Source organism: Polypterus senegalus, chromosome 7 (assembly GCF_016835505.1).
Source record: "Polypterus senegalus isolate Bchr_013 chromosome 7, ASM1683550v1, whole genome shotgun sequence".
NCBI classification, from domain to species: domain Eukaryota; kingdom Metazoa; phylum Chordata; class Cladistia; order Polypteriformes; family Polypteridae; genus Polypterus; species Polypterus senegalus.
The window spans coordinates 15,361,208-15,380,366 of NC_053160.1; the positions used below are offsets into that span (position 1 = coordinate 15,361,208).

Consider the following 19,159-nt stretch of genomic DNA (forward strand, 5'->3'; position numbering starts at 1 on the left):
GAGATATAACAGTTCAAGCAACTTATATGAAAGCAATTGAACATTTCCCATTATAGGAAGTCAGCCCAGGATTGAATCTTTTCCATCTCAATTTGGTCCTCGCTCCAGATCCTCACCTCTTCCATCTCCAGATGAGCTTTTAACTTTTACCCTTGCCACGGATATGCACCCTTTTTATTTTCAGATAAGCATTAAGGGCGTTATGAGGCAATTTAGGCAACGGTGATGGCAGTACTACCCAGCAAATATAGGAACGTTTATTATATCCCCACTTTACATTTTTTTTTTTTTAGAGTCTTATATATTCTCTGATATTATAGACGTTGGCAACCATTGGATCTTTTACACTTACTGTGTGACATTTCTCAAGTCCGCAGCCTATCTAACAAGCAATTCAGGTAAGCCAGTGCACAGCTCTGTGCTGACAGCAGCATCGCTTTTGTAAAATTTAAAAATTCATTCAAAAATGAATGGTAACAAGCCAGAAGCTAAATCTTAACATAACTAATTAATAACATTAATTAATTACAGTTAAACCATTAATTATTATAAATAACATTTAAAAAGAGAAAGAGAGCCTCTGTAAAGGCTGCCACATGGTACAGAGCCTGGAAGCAGTGTATGTCTCTCTTACCAGTTTATGTTTTTTTAAATCACCTGTAGATTATATATTTAGAATATATTATTATACATGCATTATTTACAAAAAACACAGGTACTGTATATACACACACATGCCTTTTATAGGTGTATACTGTATTCATACTGTACATACTACATAAACACACACACACACACACCAGGAGACACATTAAGGAGACACATTAAGTCTACTTTCTGTTTAACGTAAGTAACCTATCACATAGGCCAGCATTTTTTTGTTATATTCTTATTTATTGTTACAGACTTTGAGAAGAAACAGGACAGATTTCAGCTCAAGTGTATTCAGTCAAATAATGCATTATCCATCAACATATTAAGTTACATTTATGATGGTACTGGGTGCCAGTTCTGGCAGCACTGGGAACAAGGTATACATACACATATCTAAAAATACAGGACATTGCTCTGGCTACTACCTCTAAAACACGGATGAATTGCTAGTAAAAGGGTGTGTCACCTTCAAAAGTCATGAAATTCTAAAACATACCATCATTCGGTGGTTAAAAAAGAAAAAGAGCACAAAGGAATCCTTGTGTACTGGTTGTACTATTTTTTTTTTTGTTCTTTATTTTGCCTTATACAATTTCTCATATTAGGAATTTGTTAGTTTTCGCATACCCATTGGGGTCAGAGCGCAGGGGCAGCCATTGAACAGTGCCCCAGGAGCAAATGAAGGCCAAGGGCCTTGCTCAAGGGCCCAGCAGAGTAGGATCACTTTTGGCAGTGACAGGGATTCATACCAGCAACCTTCGGGATACCAGTGCAGATCCTTTGCCTGAGAGCCACCACTCCACTCAGGCCCAAATACATTTTTGTAAAAGATCATAGAAATTGTAAGCCATATATATACTGCATATATTATATGGTGATGTGCGAGTCCCTTTGTTGCACCCCAAAACATGAGGCTGAGTCTCAGTACTTTAGCAAAACCAGCTTTATTCGGCTTTAAACAGGAACAGCACAGTTATTTATTGTAGCGGGATCTACCACTCTCCTATACAGAGACGCAGCAATCTGGCAGGTTCATGGCCAAGTAATCCTGTTTCCTGCATTTATAATGTTCTTTGCCTCACCCATCGATGCCTGGCATGTATAGTGCGACCATGATCGGCTCGGATTTGCTTTTGCTGCGAGCCGCTACAATGCTGGGAGCCCATGGTTGCCCCAGCAATGAATATGCTGTCTTCCACAAACGTGTAGATAGTGCTTCGGGACATTCTTCGGCATGTCATCCCATGCAGGGGATGGGGGGAGTCCCAAAAGAGTTTAGAAACCAATTTCTCTCTCTCATACTGTATATACAGTATATAATATATATAATTATTTTTTTTTTTGGCTGGTTTAATCAAATAAAAAGGTGAAGAGAGACCCCACCAGTCACGCTTAATGTAATTTGATCATCAAAGTAAGACAGATGATTAACAGAAATGTAATCATAGGCCCGATCCGCATTACCACGTTTGTTTTTACAAAGCAGACGTTTGCCTCTCTCTTCATCTTTCCTCCACACTACGCCCAGCATTTTCAACCCCCCCCAAAAAAAAGATCTCCAAAGCCGGATACTTTTGTAAACAGAACATCAGCATTCAATGTGGCCTGGCAAAAATAAATGCTCAAATTATATTCTGATTGGTTCATGCTTGTTTCGTGGCTTATTCATGATTAGAAATTTCAGCTGACAGCCTCTTATCAATCTTTATTACATACACTTACTCTGTACTGTAAGGAGGAGTGCCATTCCACCTTACAAAACTATAAAATAAATAAAAGAAAAAGATGCTTAATGAAGTGGATGGGTGTAGAATGCAGTAAAGCGAGACACAAAAGCGCAATGCAGGAAAGAGAAGATAAAGATACACGCAGCTACACATGTATTTACTCATGGTGTCTACTGAGTTAGTTTTACATACAGTGGGATGCAAAAGTTTGGGCAACCTTGTTAATAGTCATTATTTTCCTGTTTAAATCGTTGATGGTTACGATAAAAAATGTCAGTTAAATATATCATATAGGAGACACACACTGATATTTGAGAAGTGAAATGAAGTTTATTGGATTTACAGAAAGTGTGCAATAATTGTTCAAACAAAATCAGGCAGGTGCATAAATTTGGGCACCGTTGTCATTTTATTGATTCCAAAACTTTTAGAACTAATTATTGGAACTCCAATTGGCTTGGTAAGCTCAGTGACCCTGACCTACATACACAGGTGAATCCTATAATGAGAAATGAGAGTATTTAAGGGGGTCAATTGTAAGTTTCCCTCCTCCTTTAATTTTCTCTGAAGAGTAGCAACATGGGGGTCACAAAACAATTCTCAAATGACCTGAAGACAAAGATTGTTCACCATCATGGTTTAGGGGAAGGATACAGAAAGCTGTCCCAGAGATTGAAGCTGTCTGTTTCCACAGTTAGGAACATATTGAGGAAATGGAAGACCACAGGCTCAGTTCAAGTTAAGGCTCGAAGTGGCAGACCAAGAAAGATTTGGATAGACAGAAGCGACGAATGGTGAGAACAGTCAGAGTCAACCCACAGACCAGCACCAAAGACCTACAACATCATCTTGCAGCAGATGGAGTCACTGTGCATCGTTCAACCATTCGGCGCACTTGACACAAGGAGATGCTGTATGCGAGAGTGATGCAGAGGAAGCACAAACAGAGCCGCTTGAGGTCTGCTCAAGCACATTTGGACAAGCCAGCTTCATTTTGGAATAAGGTGCTGTGGACTGATGAAACTAAAATTGAGTTATTTGGGCATAACAAGGGCGTTATGCATGGAGGAAAAAGAACACAGCATTCCAAGAAAAACACCTGCTACCTACAGTAAAATATGGTGGTGGTTCCATCATGCTGTGGGGCTGTGTGGCCAGTGCAGGGACTGGGAATCTTGTCAAAGTTGAGGGACGCATGGATTCCACTCAGTATCAGCAGATTCTGGAGACCAATGTCCAGGAATCAGTGACAAAGCTGAAGCTGCGCCGGGCTGGATCTTTCAACAAGACAACGACCCAAACACTGCTCAGAATCCACTAAGGCATTCATGCAGAGGAACAAGTACAACGTTCTGGAATGGCCATCTCAGACCCCAGACCTGAATATAATTGAAAATCTGTGGTGTGAGTTAAAGAGAGCTGTCCATGCTCGGAAGCCATCAAACCTGAATGAACTAGAGATGTTTTCTAAAGAGGAATGGTCCAAAATACCTTCAACCACAATCCAGACTCTCATTGGAACCTACAGGAAGCGTTTAGAGGCTGGAATTTCTGCAAAACTAAATATTGATTTCATTTCTTTTTTGTGGTGCCCAAATTTCTGCACCTGCCTGATTTTGTTTGAACAATTATTGCACACTTTCTGTAAATCCAATAAACTTCATTTCACTTCTCAAATATCACTGTGTGTGTCTCCTATATGATATATGTAACTGACATTTTTTATCGTAACAACCAACGATTTATACAGGAAAATAATGACTATTAACAAGGTTGCCCAAACTTTTGCATCCCACTGTATGTTTTTTGGTACAAGATGCGCTCCAATTGCAGAGTACTGCTTATAATTAATCCTCTCATGAATGACTATACAGCTGATCATGTTTTTTATTTTTGTGTTGCTTTAACATTTGCAATGACTTGAAATGATTTGCAAGACTGGTACTTTCAACTGTAATCACCACACTGACGTGACATTGAATGGGTGTGGGCAATTTTCTGCAGCACTTTTAATTCATTCTGTCTTTTCTATATGTTGTGAACTAACATTGTCAACAGTCCAGTGCATGTGGATAGCCTTGAAAGTGCATAAAACACACAGTATTCTGATTTTCACAGAAGGGCTCTGAAGTTTTCACTATGCAGTCCCTTCATGGATTATCTGTCAGATGCGCACATGTCCAGTATTGGCAAAGGTCTACATCATACGTGTTTTCAGGACTCTCCAGATGGACAGGGATTCTCTTGTAAAAACAGACGAAAACTCTGTGGATTGCAACCGTATTCATTTAAAAACTCTGTGTGGAAGTAGCCATAGAGGACTTACAGATAACAGGGTAGATGAGAGGGTGCAAAGAGGAACTGAAAAAGACTAGAAATTCAGGACGGGTGTGAAATGCGGCCATTAGAGAAGACAAAGGGAAAGGTTAAGAGGTTAGCTGGAAATTCACTGAGGGAATGTGTGAACCAGCTTTAATAACAAGTTAACCTTCTACTGTTGTTTCGTTAACAGCCTTCTTTGAATACTTGAGACTGAACACTTAGCAACACATCCATGAGGCTGTGATTAAGAGAAGTGAAACAAGCAACGGTAAGACTAGAAGGGTCTTTGATCCTACGGATCTGACAGAAACTACCTGTAAGACATGGATAAAGACAGGGAAAATGCTTAATACAGATACCCTGTCAAATCTATTTTCCTACTAGAACGTTTCAACAGTCATGGTAGGTGGTAACTTGCATGACTGAAAATTTACTTTTACTCTACTTTTTTTGGGATTTAAAATGCTTTACCAGTTTAATTTGTAAATGTTCTCATGGCTAAAATAAAGAGCACCTCTTTCGATTAAGCACAATGGTCTACTGGAAAGGCTACATTCACTTATCTCCTAGACCCCCACTTGTCATGAGACCGACACTAACCTCTCACATTAGCAGATTCAGAAAACACAAAAAAGCAGGGAGGAGAAAAACCTAAAACAGTAGGTGTGGATAAGACAAAAAAAAAAAAACAAAAACAAAACACGAGCGACCATCTCAAAAGAAGTAGCATTTGCACGTAATTTAATAACAAACAACGCAAGTGAGGCCCCGTCATAAGCCAAAAAGCAGGAACATTTTATTGACATTTAGAAGTCCTTGCCCTGGTTAAAAATCTGTTTGGGAGCCAACAGCATGAGCTGAGCCAGATAACTTCATTCAGTGAAAAACGTCAGCATATCCTTTGAAAGTTTCAGTTTATACTTCTAAGTTTATCTGCTCAAGTATTTTTTTTTTTTTTTTTATCACAACAAGTTCAGCCAGGGAAGTCACATAACTGGTCCTTAGAACTTTATTTGTCCCCAGGGTAAATTTGGCCTTTTACAGAAGCTAGCTAGCTAGACACACACAATTGACTACAAAGGAAGAAAATTAAAAAGAAACAAAAACTTCTGACTTGGCAGAACTTCTTCAACTCAAATGCTCAGGCGCATTTTATAGCTTTCAATTTTCACTCACTACAGAGTTTTCTACAAGTATAAAGTCATTAGGATCTTTTCTGATCAATAACTATTATTATTTTAGATATATTCATATCTACGATAGATATAACTTTTTTTTATTTGACTTTTTACGAAAGCTCTTTAAATAAATACATACAAAAATAGGTAGATAAAGAAATAAATAAATACACAGCCACTTTGGTCTGAACACACACCAGAATGACTAAAATGCCATAAAATTGAAAGGAAAGTAAACTGACTTGGCTGTCACAGTCACCACAAGACATTATGTAGACATATTGCCATTGGTATAAAGGAGCCCCGCAGCATTCACTGACACACTTACTTTATAAAGTGAATTTCGTAAAACAATAATACAAATCAAGTTATAAAACAGAGTGGGATGCAGTAATGCATTATATTCTAATATATGATATATTGTTGTAAAAACACACAGAAGGCAAGGTAAAGGTTTAACTTTAGGGAAGTGACCTAAAATTTTTTTAGTAAAATTTCTGACTTTCACTTAATGGAAAAAATGGTAATACTGCCATTTCTAAATACTCCTGGTGGGCATGGGTGTGAGTGGCCAGTGATGGAGAGTTAGGCTGTGGTCACAATGGATAGATGGAAAAGGTACAGACAGACAGATAGAAATTAATTGCACTATATGACAGACAGATACAGACAGACAGATAGAGTCAAAGTAAAAAGTATGTGAACCCCTAGGAATTATCTATATTTATGTCTAATTCCCATATAAAAAACATGGTTGTATCTTCATGTCAGTCACAATAATGAACAAACAGTCTCCTATGACTAAAGATACACACATTTTCAGAGAATTTTTGACCATATTGAAATCTTTTTAGTTAGCCAATAAAATGTGTCATTTTGCTTGACTTTTCACTACATTCATAATGGCTAACACTCTACAACACCCTAGTACTACTATGACCATATTGAATAAATCATTCAAACTGAGAAACTGAAGGTTGGAATAAGTAAGTGAACCCTAAGCTAATGACTTTTTAAAAAACTTACTGCAGTCAGAATTTAGCTTACCTGAAGTCCATGTAATGAAACGAGTTCAGATGTGTGGCCTAGAATTACTTTGATTGATCAAAAACACTATAAAGTTTGAGTTTGAGCTTTTCACCAGAACCATATCCAGATGGGAATCACGCCTCGCACAAAAGAGCTGTCTGAAGAGCTACGATTGAGAATTGTTAATCTACAAAAGGCTGGAAAGGGTTACAAAGTCATCTCCGAGATTTTAGATATTCATCAGTCTTCTGTTAGGCAAGTTGTCTATAAATGGAGACAATTAGATATTGTGGCTACTCTGCCTAGAAGGGGCCACCCTGCCAAGATGACCCTAAGAGCACAACGCAAAGTTAGCAATGAGGTAAAGAAGAACTCTAGAATGACAGCAAATAACTTGAAGAAGTCATTAGAAGTGGCTGACATCTCTGTTCATGAGTCAACTATACCCAAAACATTGAACTAGAAAGGAGTCCATGGTAGGACACCAAGAAGGAAGCCACTGCTATCAAAAAGGAACATTGCTGAACACCTGAAGTTTGCGAAAGAGCACTTGGACACTCCACAACGGTACCGGGAAAATGTTATGTGGAGTGATGAAACCAAAACTGAACTATTTGGGAGGAACAAGCAGAACTTCATTTGGCCTAAAAAGAGCACTGCATATTAACATCAAAACATCATCCCTACAGTAAAGTATGGTGGCGGGAACATCATGATTTGGGCCTGCTTTGCTGCATCAGGGCCTGGACAGCTTGCCATCATTGAGGGGAAAATGAATTCACAAGTTTATCAACAAATTCTCCAGGATAATGTGAGGGTGTCCGTCAACTTAAGCTCAGAAGAGGCTGGGTGATGCAACAGGACAATGACCTCAAACATTGCAGCAAATCCACAGCACAATGGCTTCAGAAGAACAAACTCTGCCTTTTAGTGTGGCCCAGTCAGAGCCCAGATCTCCATCCTATTGAGATGCTGTGGAATGACTTGAAGAGAGCCATACACAGAAGACAACCAAAGAATACTGAAGAGTTCAGCAGTTCTGCAGGGAAGAATGGGCTCAAATTCCCCCCACACGATGTGCAGGTCTGATCTGCAGTTACAGGAAGCGCCTGGTTGAAGTCATTGCTGCCAAAGAAGGGTCAACCAGTTATTAAATCCCAAGGTTCACTTACTTTTTCCACTACCACTGTGAACGTTGAATGCGTTTGTAAAATAAAGACATGGAAGAGTAGAACTGTTTGTGTGTTATTGGCTTAAGCTCATTGTGTATATCAGTACCTGTGACTTAGATGAAGATCAGATCACTTTTTATGACCAATTCATGCAGTAAACCAGATAATTCCCAAGGGATCACATACTTTTTATTTTGACTGTAGATAGGAAAGACACTATATGATTGATAGAAAAAAGGCACAACATGAGAAACAGACAGAAGTAAAAAGGCATTATATATAATAAATAGATAGACAGACAGAAGATAGGTGGCTCTTTATGGAATCTCTTTAAATAAATACATAAACAGATAAATAAAACTTTTGATGGCTGAAAAATCTCCTGAATTTACCCTGACTTGAGGAGTAAAAAGTAATGGTGTGCTTATTAATATTGTCTGACAGATGCCAATAAATATCTAATATACTGTAGATGCTTTTAGAAACCGAAGCAAACCATTTATTAAGGACATAACAAACTCAGTTCTCTTTGACCTCAAACGCTTACAAATTAGCAGTAAGTTGCTATCTTCTCCAGAAATTCATACCCTTCATAAAACATAGAACACAACAGACATGTTCATTTAACAATATGTTTAAAGAGACACAGCCCAGACTGATCTCATTTACGTATAGAGCTTAAAACTTAGGTTGTTGTAGAAATCCTGCTGTGATGCTGGAAGTTAAAATGTCTGCAGACCATATCACTATAATGCCTTGTTGTCTAGAATGGTAAGTCATTGTTTGTCTGAAAACAATATTTTGGGAGAGTTCACCAGATTAAAGTGGGCACTCCATTCCCTGTGTGTGGGCCTGCATGCTGAGAAGCAGTACAAGATCCGATTCCAAGTTCAGCTATGAACTAGGATGGAAGTTATAATAAAGTATCTATCTATCTATTGTGTAAGCCATTCAGATAGCCAACAGTGTTTGGCACCTTGAGAGACCCACTAAATAATTAAGGAATTGAATAAAACAGCAGCTTCTGTCATACCACTTGTCGTGCCAGTGCCTACCACTGCTGAACAATTAATAATTAGACTCAGTGGCAAACAAATGTCCTCATCAGTGATCAGTGTCAAACTGACACCTTTGTGCAGCAAATCACTGCTTCAGTTAGTCTAAACTGAGTTCCAGAAGGCATGGAGAGCTGGCATACTGGCAGCTGTTCTAACAATAACCTCACCTAACTCCATCTTTTTACAAGGGAGGAGGATAATAATAAAAAAAGTGCAGTGTTCTGCCAATATAACATCACTTGTTTATTATTTACTTTTATTTTTAGCCTATTTATGGATTGTGTGAGGTTTTCACATTCTCCCTGTGTCTATGGAAGTTCACTGTAGGGGATTATAAAATAAACACATTTTAATGATTGTTGAGAGTATCAGGATATATTAAACTTCCCATCCAGCAGTTACAATGAGCAAAAGCTAGTACATTTAGAAAGGCTAGCTTTGTAGCTTTGTTTATTACTGCGCAAAATTGAGCTATTAGAGAATGACGATTTAACCATTCACCACAAAGGTTTAACCACAGGTCTGTGCTTGTCGACACCTTGCACTAGCATTGCCTAATCCTGGGCAGTTTTTGGACCTTTAACGTAGGGAGACATGTAGTCAATGTACAATTCTGTGTTGAATTAAATCATGTCTCCCAGGCGGAGAGAGTATTCCGAGTAAGGCTGACTTGTTTATTGACATGAGAGCAAACTGTAAGGTCACAGATTAAATGCAAATACAGTACATTTGTAAAGTTTGGTGATGCTTATATTGTAATGGTATATAGATCTATTATTCATTTTAATACTTTGTCGCAAAAGCCTATACAAGGCAAGGTAGTAGTTTAACTTTAGGAAAGTGACATAAAATTTCTGACTTTCACGTAACGGATGAAATTTTTTGATGAGAGGTTATACTGGCACCTCTAAATTCTCCTGGTATAGAGATTTTCTCTCTTGTAGCCATTACTTCTGGGATACACTCAAATACTCTAAAACCCCTTGACATCAATAAGTAGGCTTCAAATACCAACTATAGGCTTGCAGAGGAGCCAAGTAAAATTTCTGGAGATAGCAATGAATGAATTTGGCTTAAATGTGTGTAGGAATAATTACACTGTTCATGCCGTTTGAAATTCTGAACTAGCCCAAGGGCACATGCAGGCCTAAAATAGGGCCGGTGATTTAAAGAGAAAAAAAAGTAACAATGCGCTAATTAACGTACTGTCTGACCGACAGCAAGCATTTGGTCACAACTGATGGATTGATGCAAAAGGTACAGACAGACAAACACCCAGAGAGATAGATAAATTAATGTGGGCTTCACAGGTGGGCTTTAGGCAGACAGACATTAATATCTATCAGCTATCTATCTAACCGATAGATACATAGAAATTAATGGTACCATCAGACAGTGACAGAACTTTTACTTGTCCATCATAGAAAATGTGGCTTTTTACAGAACCTCTTTAAATGGAAACATAACTTCCTATGGTAAAAAAAATCTCCTAAAATCATCCCTGTTAAACATATAAATACATATTCATGGGCAGAGAACACTTTACATGTGACAGAAATAAACATAACCGTTGAAAAAACATGAATATGCTAGTGGTAAAAATGAAGTAGTACGTACTGCCGCTGACTGTATGTGTCATCTGCTGCTATCAGGTATGACGATACCGCCACAGTCGACGTGAGGCCGAAAGAAAAGGCAGCTTATGTTTGTGAAATAAATGACCTGTAAAATAGGCTGTTGAACTAAATGGTATGACTGGTGCCCTGTCCAGATATTGCTCCTGTCATGTGCCCAATGACTGCTGGGATAGGCTCCAGCTGCCCTGCAACTCTAATGGATGGAAGGATGAATGAACTAAATGGTGAGCTGTCACAATCAGTTTAAACAAGGAAAAAAAGAACTGCCGCTAAGCGAGTTATTAAGGAAAAGTCGCAGGAGATGTAATTTTCAGTCCTCAGTACACACAAAACAGTAAATGTGGCTAAAGGCACAGTAATGACTGCAGCAGAACCATGAATGAGGCTGCACAGCACCCAATATCTCACTGAACATGTAAATGAATCAACATGGCATACCTGAATGTTGCAGCATATTAGCACATGGTATATATGCACACCACAGTGGTTCTCTTTACCAGTGGTCTCAAACTCCAGTCCTGGAGGGCCGCAGTGACTGCAGATTTTAATTCTAGCCCTTTTCTTAATTAGTGACCTGTTTTTGCTGCTAATTAACTTCTTCTGAATTAATTTTAATTGACTTACTCTTGAAGACTCAGACCCCTTAATTGTTTCTTTTTCCTTAATTAGCAGTCAAACAATAATGAGATATAAAATGAACCAAAACTGGACCAGCAAACTGTGACCATCATACAATATCTGAAAATAGAGAAAGGTGAAGGTCACAGGAATGTTGAAATGATTGGGTCCACAAAACATTTTCACAGAGCTATTAGAAAAGAGGAAAATCAACAATTTCAGAAATCTATGCTATTGCACAATGAGAGCAGCAACAAGCCATGGAATTAAAGAACAGGTTTAAATAACAACAAGAATCGGAACCTAATTAGGCAACTGGTTGCAGTTTGAGGCCATGACTTAGTTGGTCTTTGGTTGGCTCACTCACTTTACATTTCATTTCTGTTTAAGGAAAGAAATGAAGCAATTCAGAGGAATGAAGAAGAAATTCAGGGGAACAAATCTTAAAAAAACAAGTCAATTAAAATTAATTCAAAATAAGTTAATTAGCAGCAAAATCAGATCACTAATTAAGAAAAGCGTTAGAATGAAAACCTGCAGCCACTGCAGCCCTTCAGGAGTGGAGTTTGAGACCCCTGCTCTAGACATTATTTTCTGCTGTTTTATCATGTAGTGCTGTAACAAACAAAATGGCAGCAAGGTAAGCAAATCGGTTATTGGGCAAATGGTATTAACCACTTAAATGGATAACAACAATTTAACCTTTTTGTGTTCTATCTTTTGCACATTTGTTTTCTCTCCACCGTCCTTCCACAGTTTACATATTTGTCTAATACATGAACAGACACAGCACACTGCAGCCCTGAATGTTTGTTTAAAGTACACGGACTTTAGGGCTTTTAGGAGGAAACCCTGTGGGCGGAGCCTTCTCAGCAGTGGTGTTCATCGATATTTGCTACAAACGTTTTAGCGAGTTGTCCCCGGATATGCTCTTGTTCGATAATAACACCTAGTCCCACAAGGCTAACTCAAATATACTAGGTGTAAACAAATTCACTGTATGTCAATGCACAAATCAAGCTTGATGGAAATGTGTAGTGCACTGAATGTAGTCAGTGCTTTGAGGTATGTAGACATTCTACCTATGTACTATTTATTAATTAATAACCAAGACAAAGTGTTTAATTTCAAGAAATATAATGAACTCAGGGCGGCACGGTGGCGCAGTGGTAGCGCTGCTGCCTCGCAGTTAGGAGCCCCAGGTTCGCTTCCCGGGTCCTCCCTGCGTGGAGTTTGCATGTTCTCCCGTGTCTGCGTGGGTTTCCTCCGGCCCGGTTTCCTCCCACTATCCAAAGACATGCAGGTTAGGTGGATTGGCGATTCTTAATTGGCCTTGGTGTGTGGGTGTGTTTGTGTGTGTCCTGCGGTGGGTTGGCACCCTGCCCAGGATTGGTTCCTGCCTTGTGCCCTGTGTTGGCTGGGATTGGCTCCAGCAGACCCCCGTGACCCTGTATTCGGATTCAGCGGGTTAGGAAATGGATGGATGGATGGATAATGAACTCAGATCAGTACTGCGCTGGTAGGGAGACATTTTCAGAAGCATTTCTTAGATGGCTTATATGAGCTTTCCCAATTGGTAGAACTAACAAAATGTGTATCATACTGGGAGGGTCACGTGCACTATGCTGGAGCCAATCCCAACACTGATCACTAAATTACTTCAAAAAGAATTTTTCATTAAATCCCTAGCATGTTAACAAAGACACTTATTGTGACATTTAGCAGCCTTATAACTGTATGATACTGAGCTGAACAAACAAATCTTTATAAGCTAATACACCCTGAAGCATCATCATAGCAGACCTCAAAAAGTCAACACCCAAAGCAAGACATTACTGGGAGTCACACGATAAGACCAACAGAGTGAACTAGTGTTCTGTATCATTGTGTCAGTTGTGAAAAGGAAATCAGTGCTGTAGAAAGGGCATCTGAATTGCCGAAAGATTAAACTGAGGCATTCATTTACTTATTTATTGAGTTTGTTTGTAGTCATTAAGGTCTAAGGGGTTAATAATGTGGTCGCTCGAAAAGGACAGGGAACTATCCCTGCTGCCTTGGTTTAAATTCTGCCTTTTGCCAAATTAAAATATTGTAGTAGATTCTTCTATCCCTTCTACAATAGTTGCCAATCAATTTCTGTATAAAGTGTCAGTCCAACTGCAGGAACTCACACCAGCAAAATATCTATATTATAAGAGCCCATATTCGAATGGTTGCAAAGTTTTACATAGTCAGGGTTAAGCATGTCCTTACTGACATCATATGCTAACTGTTAAAAATAGTGATGGAAAAAAAAAAAAACTGGAGTTTTGTAGATTAAATAAGAATCTGGCTGTCACTGTACAAATTGCGTATATATATATATATATATATATATATATATATATATAGTGGAACATCGGTTTACAAACATCTCAGAACACGTAAAAATCGGTTTATGACCAAAAAGTTCGCCAAACTTTTGCATTTGTTCACAACCCCACACTCAGTATACGAACAAGCCAGTTTCCCTTTCGGTTTGTGTATGCCGATGATTTCCGCACGTGTTCAGTCTCTCCCTGTGCACAACCCCATATATTATATATATTTATTATATATCTATATATATCTATATATATATCTATATATATATATATCTATATATATATATATCTCTATATATCTATATCTATATCTATCTATATATATATATATATATATATATATATATATATATATATATATATATATATATATATATATATATATATATATATATATATATATCTATACATCTATACATCTATACATCTATACATCTATACATCTATATATCTATATATCTATATATATATATATATATATATATATATATATACACACACACACATATATATATAGATATACTGCTAACTGCTACACGCCAGCCACTTTGTGTCTCTGACACTCGCGTTGTGAAGAGGGGGGCTGAACGCACCTCAAGGAGATGCGGTCGCTCCTCCAAAACCCCCCTTAAACTGTGATATAATGAGAAACAAATACAGTTTTTTGTTTTTTTTACCTCTTTGCTCGATCAGCTGCTGGCTTGCTGCTGCTGCCGTGCCACGTGATCTGCACTTCAAACATTTAAAAGCCCGTACAGTAGCTGACCTACTCTTTGTCTTTAATTTCTGGCCTCGGGTGTGGTTAAATCTCTTGCCGCAAAAGTCTTGTCTCGCAGGATGCGAGTTCTGGATATTTTTTAGTATATAATTTAAAAATGGAATAAGAATCTGAAAATCTAGCATCATCACATTAAAGTTCGATAAATTCTGAAAAGAACGATAACAAACTTAAGTATATGTGTGTGTATATACATATCTATACTAATAAAAGGCAAAGCCCTCACTAACTGACTGACTCATCACTAATTCTCCAACTTCCCGTGTAGGTAGAAGGCTGAAATTTGGCAGGCTCATTCCTTACAGCTTACTTACAAAAGGTGGGCAGGTTTCATTTCGAAATTCTACGCGTAATGGTCATAACTGGAAGCTATTTTTCTCCATATACTGTAATGGAGTTGAGCTTGAAAGCCGTGGGGGGCAGAGTTTTGTTTGACATCATCACGCCTCCCATGTAATCACGTGAACTGACTGTCAACGCAGTACGTAGAAAACAAGGAAGAGCTCCAAAAAGCGCTGAAGAAAACATGCATTATATAATTGACAAGGCAGCGAAACAATAAGATGCGAGCGAGTGACATATACAACCATATTCATGAGTGCAGCTACTTCGGAAACAAAGCACGGTGTAAACCTAAAGTTTAAATTAAGTTCATAGACAAGCTGCCACTGGTGTTTGTCATGCCCACGGGTAATGCGGGATACAAGTTTAATGAGAGAATGCAGGATATAAACGAGAGTTTTGATCACTTTGTAACAAAGTTAAAATTGCAGGTGTAGGGCTGTGCTTATGCAAATTCCAAGAGACTGTCTTTGTTGGGGGGATTGACAGTTAAGGCGGGTGGGGGAGTCACGTCATCATCTCCCCTCCCATTCACCTCATTTCGCTCTGAGCTGAGCTCCGCAGCTAACGCAGTCATGCGGAACCAACTATGTCAGGCTGCCACCAAATACTCACAGAAAAATCCACAAATGAATACACACGCTGGCTCTAGAGTTAGACACTATTTACAAAAGGTTACATTGACAATCGTGTTACGTTATTTTTTTTAAATGTTTCCTTTTCTTAGCACAAGAACAGCTGAGAAGCTTCGATTGATGTGCTCCATAACGCGTTAAAAAATAATGCATTTAATCACACTTCGCATTTCAAGCAAAGGGGAACTTCTGTAAATGCATGATTTCCTGGTACACCGATTACATTGATGTACACATCAGAGCTACAAAAATGTAACAGTCGGAAGAAAGCGCGTTGCTACGACTGATTGGAGGAAAATTTCATTTCAAAAGTCTACCCAATGGAAGCCTTGGTAAAAGCTTGGTTTTGTGCACATTATATATGTGGATGTATTTGTATATATATTGTATATATGTGTACATATGTATATATATGTTTATGTGTTTGTGTGTATATATATATATATATATATATATATATATATATATATATATAGCAACACAACACTCATGACAATGACAATGTCAATCATGTTACGTTATTATTAAAATGTTTCCTTTTCTTTTTCATTACTTCTCTAACAAACACTACTTCTCCGCTGCGAAGCGCGGGTATTTTGCTAGTGTATATCTCTCTTTTGGGACTTGTTCTTATATATATACATATATATTATGTGGCTGTAATATGCGTCAGTGTATTGTATGCCTTTAAATTTCTCTCGCAGTAATACTGGTTTGTATTTCCGTAAAATGCCTGCAATTTTCTCTGACAGTAATACTGGCTTTGATGTCTGCAATAGGCCTATGACTTTAATTTTCTGTCACAACAGTGGGCAATCAGCAGAGTGTCCCCAGCAACTGATGTAATGCATGGCGTGCAGTTGATAATCAAGTATAGTCAAGTATTTTAATCTGTGCTGGCGTGTAACTGATTATTTTATGTGTGGCGTCTCCCGAGCAACGGATTTTATGTGTGCGGCCGCGACTACCTAATCAGCACTCTCCCCAGCAATGATGTCTTTTATTTGCTTATCATGCGCTGCCGCCGACAAGGCCATTCACTGTGTTGTGTGCCCAGCTTCCAGTGTGTGTGCTTTATTTGCTTATTATGCGCTGCCGCGGATAGGCCATTCACTGTGTGCCCAGCTTCGAGTGTGTGTGCGTCCAAGGTGCCGTGCTCATGGGCGGGGCACGGTGCAATGTGTGTCGTGGCCACGCGCATGCGCACTTCACCAGAAGAAACACACATGGACACCTGGACGCACACAGGGCTTTTATTAAAGAGGATGATATATATATATATATATATATATATATATATATATATATATATATGTGTGTGTGTATGTGTATGTATATATATATATATATATATATATATATATATATATATATATATATATAGAAATACAAACACACACACATATACATACATACATACATACATATATATATATATATATATATATATATATATATATATATATATATATACATATATACACACACACACACACAGTGGGTACGGAAAGTTTTCAGACCCCTTTCAATTTTTCACTCTTTGTTATATTGCAGCCATTTGCTAAAATCATTTAAATTAAATTTTTCCCTCATTTATGTACACACAGCACCCCATATTGACAGACAAAAAAGAATTTTTGAAATTGTTGCAGATTTATTAAAAAACGGACGGCCAGCTCTAGGAAGGGTTCTGGTCGTCCCAAACGTCTTCCATGTAAGGATTATGGAGGCCACTGTGCTTTTGGGAACCTTAAGTGCAGCAGAAATTTTTTTGTAACCTTGGCCAGATCTGTGCCTTGCCACAATTCTGGCTCTGAGCTCTTCAGGCAGTTCCTTTGACCTCATTTGCTCTGACATGCATTGTGAGCTGTAAGGTCTTATATAGACAGACAGGTGTGTGGCTTTCCTAATCAAGTCCAATCAGTATAATCAAACACAGCTGGACTCAAATGAAGGTGATCTCAAGGATGATCAGAAGAAATGGAAAGCACCTGAGTTAAATATATGAGTGTCACAGCAAAGGGTCTGAATACTTAGGACCAGGTGATATTTCAGTTTTTCTTTTTTAATAAATCTGCAACAATTTCAAAAATTCTTTTTTTTGTCTGTCAATATGGGGTGCTGTGTGTACATAAATGAGGGAAAAATTTAATTTAAATGATTTTAGCAAATGGCTGCAATATAACAAAGAGTGAAAAATTGAAGGGGGTCTGAATACTTTCTGTACCCACTGTATGTGTGTGTGTATATATATATATATATATATATATATATATATATATATATATATATATATATATATATATATATCTACGAATCGTAAACCTGCGAACTGCCAGGGCTGACCTGTGTATATATACATATATATGTATCTACTCTTGGTGTACCCAGTATTACCTGAAAAAAAGATAGAATCTGGGTATTAATTTCAATCCTTTCAATTAGGCTTACTTACCAAGAAGCCAACTAACATGCAGAGTATGACCCTGAACTCTGCTTCCCACACTACTTATGGATAAAATTGAGCAAACACTGGTTGAGCCTCGCTACCTTTTTCAGGCACATTTGAGCATCGCATAGGAGGATGAATAAAGTATTCATCTGTCCATTAGTTGTAAATCATTGAATTAAGGTGCTTTCTGTTTACAAAAAGGAAATTCATTCTGTGATGGTGCCTTTACCGCAACATTTGTGCTGTAAAGTGCGCTGATTACATTAGGAAAACCAGCAATTGCTGCAAATTGCAATTTGAGCTCTTGCTCACAATAGCAGTAAGAACACTGCATGCATTTGAGTAACATCTTAAGTATATTGTCCCATACAGCAAACATGGCATGACTCAGGGATGACTGTGAGATTCCTGACCGATCAGCCAGTTCACGCTGATAAGCATCCATTGCCAAACAACCCACAGTTGTTAAAATCTGTAACGGAACAGGGATGTAATGTAGACTCCAATTCAGTACACAACAGCAAAAGCACAACTCTCAGATGTCTACATCGGCTTATAAGCCAGTCATCATCATAAGCCAAAAGAAAAAAAATCACTGGGATCCCTGAAAACTCGAATTAAGCCCGTCATTGACGATAGTCCTCCAAAAGCGCCGATGCTGCCATTACCAGTTATGTTGTACAGTGCACAGTCCAACCTTTTTATAGACAAAATAGACAAGCTATGCACTAAAAGCAAATGACATTCAACATATGCATTAAGCATTATTACCAACACTGAAGATCATTGTACTGAGAGAAAATGTCAGTTAACTGTCATATAATTAGTTCAAGAACATCGCCATGTGACTAATGCATCACTAAAATTTGATTTTTTTTTTTTTTGTTGACTTCATTGCTCTGCTGCCTGGAGTCACTAAAATGCCAAACCCGACAAATGTCTGCATAGGATTTAAGGATCACTAAAGCTTGCCGTAACTTTAGGACAACTTCCATGCCAAATTTGCATTTTATAAGTCTAGACTTTTGTGTAAGAAATGGCTTATGCATGTTTCCAAGCATAAGCAATTTTTATACATGAGGTTCCTGGTGCTTTGATTTGCCAAACTAAGTCTTTTTGCATGAAATTAAGCTTGTCAGTTTTACATTACTACACTATTTCAAAACTCTTGAAAAACTTTTTATCACCGGTATA

At 38.1% G+C, this 19,159-nt stretch overlaps 1 protein-coding gene across 1 annotated transcript in view; it reads right to left on the reverse strand.

Annotated features, from left to right (window-relative positions):
- The window catches only part of LOC120532337 (polycomb group RING finger protein 3), a 308,428-nt gene that overhangs the window by 189,968 nt on the left and 99,301 nt on the right, over window positions 1-19,159 (reverse strand). The window lies entirely within an intron of this gene.